The following is an 8,970-nucleotide window of genomic DNA, read 5'->3' on the forward strand; positions in this document are numbered from 1 at the left end:
TAAAAAACTGAAACCCAGCCACATCCTCGCATTTGCCACGGGAAGTGGAAATATACCAGCTCTAGGATTTTCTCCAAGGCCACGAATATCGTTCATTCATGATGAGGATCATGTTTATCCAATTGCACACACATGCAACAATGAGCTTCAGTTGTTTGTCAATGCCAAAACAACCAAAGATAATAATTTTTTATATTTGTTATTGACTGCTCTTATGAATGGGGCAGTATTTAGCACTGTCTAATTAAAATTTTAAAGGACAGACATTGGTCTGTAGCCTATCCAGCAATTGTATCCCATTGAAATATGAAAAATCATTATCCTTTGTTGTATATTTTCTGTTCATTTAAGGAGGAACTATCATGAATTAATGAACATAAATGAACATATTACTAACATATTTTGTGTCTTTTTTTGCTACCTGGGGGGCAGTGGTGGCCTAAGGGTTGGGGGGATTTCAAAGTTTGAGATGCTGTTATGGGCAGGTGTTTTGATATCCAGGAAGACCACACCTAATCAATTTTTTGGGGCAACCTCTCTGTAGGTATTGTATGAACTGATTAATTGGTATGAACTGATTCCCTTCTTTGGGCAGGATGGTTTGACTTCCACTTCATGGCAATAAGCTTTGACTGTATAAAGAGAGGGTTGAGGAGGGTACCTTACGTTACTTGATTCAGTGACAACATTTTGGGAGTAACTAGAAAAATAAGTGCTAATTAAGCCCAATTTCTCCTGTCACTTTTGTTCAGAACTGCTTGATGGTAGGGCAGACAGGAGCATGAAATCTACTGGAGAATGAGAACCTTTGGAACAGAAATCAGGACTATTAGAATATCGTATTAAATATGTGTGGGTTTAATTTCTATGTAGGTAGCATATTTGTATAATTTTGTCCCTAAAGCTAATTAAGGGAGTGGTTCTTCATTAGATTAACTTTTAGTATATTATAGAATGGCTAATTCTAAGCAATTTTTCAACTGGATTATTTTTTATAGTTTTTGAGTTATTTGCCTTCTTCTGACAACAAATGTTGTATGAGGCTACAAATAAGCTACTTTAAATGACTCATCTTTCTATTCTGGTTCTTTCCTATTCATATTCCAGGCTCTCATTCAAATCAATGTATGGTGCTAGAGTAATTGAGACCCTAGCAACCAGAATGCTGAAATAGAAAACCGGATAGTTGCTGAATAAAAAGCTTAATAACTCAAAACCACAAATAATAATAAAACCAATTGCAATTCATGTCAGAATATCCCTCTCTACATCATAATAAAAGTCAATTTAAAGTTGAGCAACTCCTTTAACATATCATTAGTGTTTCTAGGATGTAATTCCACAGTTCTTAGGTAAGATGGGGATGTCCTGTGACATTTTTAATTGGATCCCTTGGCCTGTTCAGGGTTAAAATGAGGATACTGGTTTGGATAGGTTGGGGCTTGAAGGCTAGCTCCTCTATTCACCATGGTGAGGTATCAATTTGAGTGTGGCCAAAACTGAAAGAGCCTGAAGAACATAGTATTGGGTAAGTTAAATGTGTCTTTCAGATTCTCAAAGGTGGACTCATTTCCTTGGACTATGACATGCTCCAGGTATTTTATATTGCACTGAGCTTGTATTTTGTGGTCAGGTATAGAGCATAATGAGTGAGCTGTAGGTTATGCCAAAGAGGTATGTTACCAGAGTACTGTGATTCCACCCTAACATGAAAAACACACAAAAGGAAATATAGATAAACTGCTATAGGGAAATTTGTGTATGTTAGAATACACAGAAAATGCTGTTGGATCAACAAATCTATAAATGTGGAGGCAAGTTTTGGTTGTATAAGAAAAACAAGTTGTACTGCCAAATAGAGTCTCAATGTAGGTTGACAATCCACATAGGGGCTATTGATGGCCAATCACAGGACTTATTTGGCACCCCAAAAAAATTTTTCTTGCTTGTGTTGCTCCCCAACTCCTTTTTCTTCTGAATGTTGCTCACGGGTTCAAAGGATTGGGGATCCCTGCCATAGACAGAGGGTGATATTTTTCTTTGGGAAGGCTATACCTTACACTGCTCGTTTCATATTCAAAACACACAAAAAAGTATATACAAGAGTCATTCATGGACAGTGGGCAAATTTGCACCTGGGCTACAATCCATAGCAACCAATCTGTGATTAGCAATTTTATCCAGCTTCAGGTTCAACACTGAAAGCAAAACTTCATTGCTATGGGTTACTGCCCATGTGCACATGTGCCCACTGTTTAAAAATAAGCAGGTGTCACCTTTATGCGTCATTATGCACCCCAGAATAAATGCAGTGCAAATGAAATGCATTAGTAATTATATGTAAATGTGTAAAAAAATGTATGTATTAACGAATACAGGTATGGTACCTGTTATCCACAATCCTCAGGACCTGGGGTATTCTAGATAACGGAACTTTCCGTAATTTGGATCTTCAAAATCATGTAAACATGAAATAAACCCAATAGGCTGGTGTTGCTTCCAATAAGGATTAATTATATCTTATTTGGGATCATGTACAATTATTGTTTTATTATTACACAGAAAAAGGAAAATCATTTTTAAAAATTTGGATTATTTGTTTATAATCTTGTCTATGGGAGATTGCTTTTCCATATTTCAGAGCTTTCTGGATAAAGGGTTTCCGGGTAACATATCCCATACCTGTATTAGAATAATTTCAACATATTACTTTAGGTTGAACAATAATGAATCGTACAGAGTAGTCAGCACAGCTTCCTGGCTTTTTCTTGATTTGTGGTGCAGGTTTCCCCGGTGGCCACTTTTCCATAGGTATAACTTTCGGTTGAAAGATGAAACAGCACCACTCCTTTGTAAATAAAAAGGAGTGGTGCTGTTTCATCTTGCAACTGAACAGTAATGAATGAAATCCTGGAAATGTAGTGTAATAAAATCTTGCTTCCTGTAGACTAGTGCTTTAGCCAAGTTTAGAGGTTATAAAATAACCCAGATTTTAACTACATTTAATCAGGGACTCAAAGATATAAACATACGCAAACACAGATTAAGACACAGGTACAGAAATTCTGATATAAGTATACCCAGGCATATTTAGGCAGGAACACACATAGAGATGCAGTAATACTGGGACAGGCAGTGAAAATGAACACACATATTTGGGTACACTGTGTGTACTGGTGGTTACTTAAACAAGTAACCACAGCATTTTCATGCTTACCGAGTGCTCTCCTCATTTCTCTTTTACTAAAAGTGATCTGGTAAATTGTTATGCTTTATAAATAAATCACTATAATCTCAGGATACTCAGGGCCACCATCATAAATTATTGAGCCACATACAAGTTATTCATCAGGGGCTCCCCCTGAACACAAGCACATAGTACCAAAGGTTTTGGCCATGCCATAACAGTTACCTAGGTAGATTTGGCTAGCACAAAAGGATGAACAAATGTTTTTTTTTTAACTATGACAACTATGATACAAACTGATAATAATATTAAAGCGGTTGTTCACCTTCCAAACACTTTTTTCAGTTCAATTGTTTTCGGATTGTTCCTGAGAATTAAAGACTTTATTTAATTACTTTCCATTATTTATTTTTTACAGTTTTTCCAAAATCTAAGTTTAAAATTGAATGTCCTTGTCACTGGTGTTTGAGTCTGGCAGCTCAGTAATTCAGATGCAGACTCTGAACTGTTACAATTTTACAACATTTAGTTGAAAGCAGTATCTCTGGAGTATTAGCAACTATTATATCAAGTCTAACAACTGCCAGAAATGAAATCCAGGGATTTTGCTCAGCAGGGACAAAGATAAGAAATGTATCTAACTAATGTATCAATTTAGAACAGTTTGTAGGGTCAGCGACCCCCCCTCCCAGAGCTGCTTTAGAACGTGAAAAATTACACCTTAAACTTCAGTATTAGAAAAACAGTGACACATAGAAAATAGAAAGTAATTGGAAAAAGTCATTATTTCTGGTGATCTCTCTGAAAACAACTACAGGTAGTTTGAAGGTGAACCACCCCTTTAATTGCCATGCATTCTATTGGTTTATGCCATTAGCCTTATGCTACTTTAGCCTAATAAGTAGCATTTCTACATTCTTTCTCTATATTTCTTTAGTTTTAACACTAAAAAATATTTTCCCAGCTTCAGAACCATAATGAAGTGAAGATGAATTTCAGATTCAGGTAAAAATATTTTTCAATTATTAAATTTAATATATCTAATATTATTCTGTGTAAGTACTATAGTTAAACACCATGCATCAAGGTAAAACATTATGTTTATTTTGTGTGGAACTTTGTTACAAGTATAATATTTATGTGTATATGAGGTGCTTTGCCCCCCCAAGTGTATGTAAGAGAAAAGCATATGAAAAGCATATGAGTAAGACAGGTATGCATACAGTATGCTGTGGTCAGTACTAATTTGATACTATATCAATGAATTCTACTAAAAGCCTTATGAGTTTTTTTACGGTCATATATTTTCTATATTTTTATATTTCTGCATGTTTTTTTAGTTACTTATCAACATACTGTATAGTATTTATTATTGCTTCCTGCTCTAATGTGAAGTCACAACCATTCAGTTGTTATGCATAGCACTTCTCTTCCTGAACAGCTACTTAAGCTGGCCATAGGCACAAAGATCTATTAAGTAGTTAAAGAACAGATGAGCCGATGTTCTGCCCCTGACAGCAATCTTATGATAGACAAAGCTAGTGACGGTCTCCCACTGAAAATCATACGATAGGACCGTGTGTGGAGAGTCCCGACATTTTTTGTCCGAAGGAGATTGGTCGATCGACAGGTCTGTTGGCTGCCGATAATATCTCTACGTGTATTGCCAATCGGATGATTTTCAGTGGGAGACTGTCATAGTTTTGTCTATCGTGCGATTGCCGTCAGGGGCAGAACATCGGCTGATCTGTTCTTTAACTACTTTATTTGGTCGGAATGGTAAGACTTTGATCTGAATGGTTAGTGGCAGGTAGGGAGATGGGAAAGTCTGATCGTACGATCAGATATTTGCGTCTGTGGCCAGCTTTAGTCACAGACCCTTCTGCTGTGAACGCCTTAGGGTGGCCATACACAGGCAGGTCCTTTACATAGTTACATAGTTAAATTTGGTTGAAAAAAGAAAAAGTCCATCAGGTTCAACCCCTGCAAATGAAAACCCAGCCCCATACACACACCCCTCCCTACTTTTAATTAAATTCTATATACCCATACCTATACTAACTATTATGTTTGTCGTTTTGTTGTTCTTGGCCTGTTGGTGTCAGATTGGTCTGGTATGTTTTTTGCTCTGGTCGGTTTGATTTGACTGGAATGCAGAGTGAAAGGAGCAATAGGGTCTGCCTTGTGAGTTCCAGTGTCTCCTATTGGAAAATCTGTTAGGTGCGTTCAACTTTTGCCTCTTTCCAGTGAGTAGAAATGTGCTCTTACCCCCTGTGACTTCCGCAATGATTTGCTTCAGTTACACTGAACTGTTCCTTTAAGGAAATCAGTCTCCTCCATGGTTAGGGTAGCTCCAATAAATACCTATTAAGGTACAGGACATGCAATTAGTGTGGTGCATTAGGTTAAGAGCGTGGCATTTAGCGCTCCCTGTAGCTAAAGTTATAACTAATGTCACACTCATGGGTGTAGTGGTATCAGTTGTACTGACACTGGTCCCAGCAACTGTGCTGTCTTGTCCCAGGAGATGCACTGCCTTGGTAGTGTGCTCTGAATTCCCTGTAGAATGCGCAGTTGCAGCCTTGTGAGCTCTACAGCTGCTTGTGGAGTCAATGCGCCTAAACAAGTGCTAAGAAAAAAGGTTCGAAGTTACGGCGCAAAGCCGTCGCCTAGCTACCAGCTGGTTTCTTCGCTCCTAAAGTAATTACGTATTTCCTATAAGGCTTTTTTTTTCAGGTGTGAACAATGCAGGATTTTAGTGTCTGGATGTGAGGTGTAAACAATGTAGGAGCCTTTTAATCTTAGTACTGATTACCATTTAAACCTTACACATGCTAAACAGACCCAGCAGGTAGACTTTCATGTGGGGGCAACACAAGGCCAGTTGGACAGCACTGAAATAAATGGTTGGACAACGGGGTTGTAACAATATGTGATCGAACCCTCTTTTAATATAGGGATACATGAAATGTACTTTCTACATTTATGTCAAAACAATAATCATTGTATACAGGGAGTAGATGGCAGTGGTACATTGCATAATATTATCTGTCTTTTGATGATACAAAACAATTCAGGGAATTTAGTAAACCCAGGATGGTGTATCATTTTAAGGGAACCTATTAAAATTTCCAAACCTGGTCCATAATTAGTAAATTTGCACCAAAAGTTGCTGACATTAAATGGGACATATTGCATATATTTTCACAATGCATCAAACCATATAAATAGAAGAAAACTTTTTATTTTAATACCTTTTGGATTAAAAAATGTCTGTATTAGCCTGAAAACTGTTCTCAGCCCTCCCCCTTTGCAACTTCCTGTCTCAGACTCTTCAGTATCTGAGCTGCAGCCAACGGCTCTTTCTGTATAAGCTATAGAGCAGCAGCCAATGAGGGAGGAGTAGGCGTGTCTGTGATGTCACTCTCAGTCCTTCCCTGCAGACATCTGTTAACCCTTACTGCTGGTTTTCCCTTTCCTGAACTGCTCTCTCTCTCTCTGTCCTGTTCATTTAACCCCTCCCTGCCCTGTTGATTTAACCCCCTCCTTACAGTACTTGTTTCTCTCTCTCCATTATGAACAATAGATTATGTCCAGCTGGGCAGGTACATGTGTGACTGCCTATTTGCTGTGGAACACAGGAACATACTGTTGTACTTAAACTAAAGAAAATACTACTATTACATTACTATTACCGTTTGTATTAACCCTTGATTTATTGCTTTATGTGTAACATTTAAGGTATATTGTCAGAACTGAATGATCAGGCAGCAGCATAAATCAGTTATGTGCAGGCTGGGAACACACAGGACAGAGGGTGGGATGGGGTTTAGGTTTTGCTACAGCTGCAGAGTTCAGCCTGTCAGTCTGTGCTATGACCACTTCCTGTAGAAGATTGAAGAGACACTCCCACTCATTTCAGCCTAGCTTATGACCTGTGAACATCTCTCTGCAGCTCTGATATAATGACAGTTGTAGGAGGTAAAATGTTTTCAAAACGTTTTTCTTTCTGCATCATTACATGTTTTGAGGTATGAGTAATATATCTGAATATGAAGGTTATATGAAATGTCTCCTTTAACTATTTACACATAAACCTATGTTTAAATATATAACTAGATTAAAAGCTAAACTTTAACAAAATGTAATAATTGCAGCAATCACAAGTGGATATGTCAAGTAGCTGTCATAGTTTTAGAGAAAGTAGTAGCTTCACTATATTTCTGGGGAGTGTAATTGATTAAATACATTAAATAAATTACATATCCTTGCTCTCTCTTTCTTTGTTGGATAACGGGTTTGTTAATATTATCTGATTTTTTTTTTTTAGATGGAACCTATTTTGAAATCCTAGATTGTAAACAACTTGCAGACGAAGAGGTTGCATTTATTAAAAAACTGAAACCCAGCCACATCCTCGCATTTGCCACGGGAAGTGGAAATATACCAGCTCTAGGATTTTCTCCAAGGCCACGAATATCGTTCATTCATGATGAGGATCATGTTTATCCAATTGCACACACATGCAACAATGAGCTTCAGTTGTTTGTCAATGCCAAAACAACCAAAGATAATAATTTTTTATATTTGTTATTGACTGCTCTTATGAATGGGGCAGTATTTAGCACTGTCTAATTAAAATTTTAAAGGACAGACATTGGTCTGTAGCCTATCCAGCAATTGTATCCCATTGAAATATGAAAAATCATTATCCTTTGTTGTATATTTTCTGTTCATTTAAGGAGGAACTATCATGAATTAATGAACATAAATGAACATATTACTAACATATTTTGTGTCTTTTTTTGCTACCTGGGGGGCAGTGGTGGCCTAAGGGTTGGGGGGATTTCAAAGTTTGAGATGCTGTTATGGGCAGGTGTTTTGATATCCAGGAAGACCACACCTAATCAATTTTTTGGGGCAACCTCTCTGTAGGTATTGTATGAACTGATTAATTGGTATGAACTGATTCCCTTCTTTGGGCAGGATGGTTTGACTTCCACTTCATGGCAATAAGCTTTGACTGTATAAAGAGAGGGTTGAGGAGGGTACCTTACGTTACTTGATTCAGTGACAACATTTTGGGAGTAACTAGAAAAATAAGTGCTAATTAAGCCCAATTTCTCCTGTCACTTTTGTTCAGAACTGCTTGATGGTAGGGCAGACAGGAGCATGAAATCTACTGGAGAATGAGAACCTTTGGAACAGAAATCAGGACTATTAGAATATCGTATTAAATATGTGTGGGTTTAATTTCTATGTAGGTAGCATATTTGTATAATTTTGTCCCTAAAGCTAATTAAGGGAGTGGTTCTTCATTAGATTAACTTTTAGTATATTATAGAATGGCTAATTCTAAGCAATTTTTCAACTGGATTATTTTTTATAGTTTTTGAGTTATTTGCCTTCTTCTGACAACAAATGTTGTATGAGGCTACAAATAAGCTACTTTAAATGACTCATCTTTCTATTCTGGTTCTTTCCTATTCATATTCCAGGCTCTCATTCAAATCAATGTATGGTTGCTAGAGTAATTGAGACCCTAGCAACCAGAATGCTGAAATAGAAAACCGGATAGTTGCTGAATAAAAAGCTTAATAACTCAAAACCACAAATAATAATAAAACCAATTGCAATTCATGTCAGAATATCCCTCTCTACATCATAATAAAAGTCAATTTAAAGTTGAGCAACTCCTTTAACATATCATTAGTGTTTCTAGGATGTAATTCCACAGTTCTTAGGTAAGATGGGGATGTCCTGTGACATTTTTAATTGGATCC

General features: G+C 37.0%; 1 long non-coding RNA gene across 1 annotated transcript; it reads left to right on the forward strand.

Annotated features, from left to right (window-relative positions):
• The first annotated feature begins 4,136 nt into the window (after positions 1 to 4,136).
• On the forward strand, positions 4,137 to 7,976 carry LOC121399953. The gene is made up of 2 exons (XR_005965373.1): positions 4,137 to 4,192; positions 7,518 to 7,976. It is a non-coding gene; the product is annotated as an uncharacterized LOC121399953 (long non-coding RNA).
• The last annotated feature ends 994 nt before the right edge of the window (positions 7,977 to 8,970 follow it).

The sequence above is a fragment of the Xenopus laevis genome, chromosome 2L, assembly GCF_017654675.1.
Source record: "Xenopus laevis strain J_2021 chromosome 2L, Xenopus_laevis_v10.1, whole genome shotgun sequence".
Taxonomy (NCBI): Eukaryota; Metazoa; Chordata; class Amphibia; order Anura; family Pipidae; genus Xenopus; species Xenopus laevis.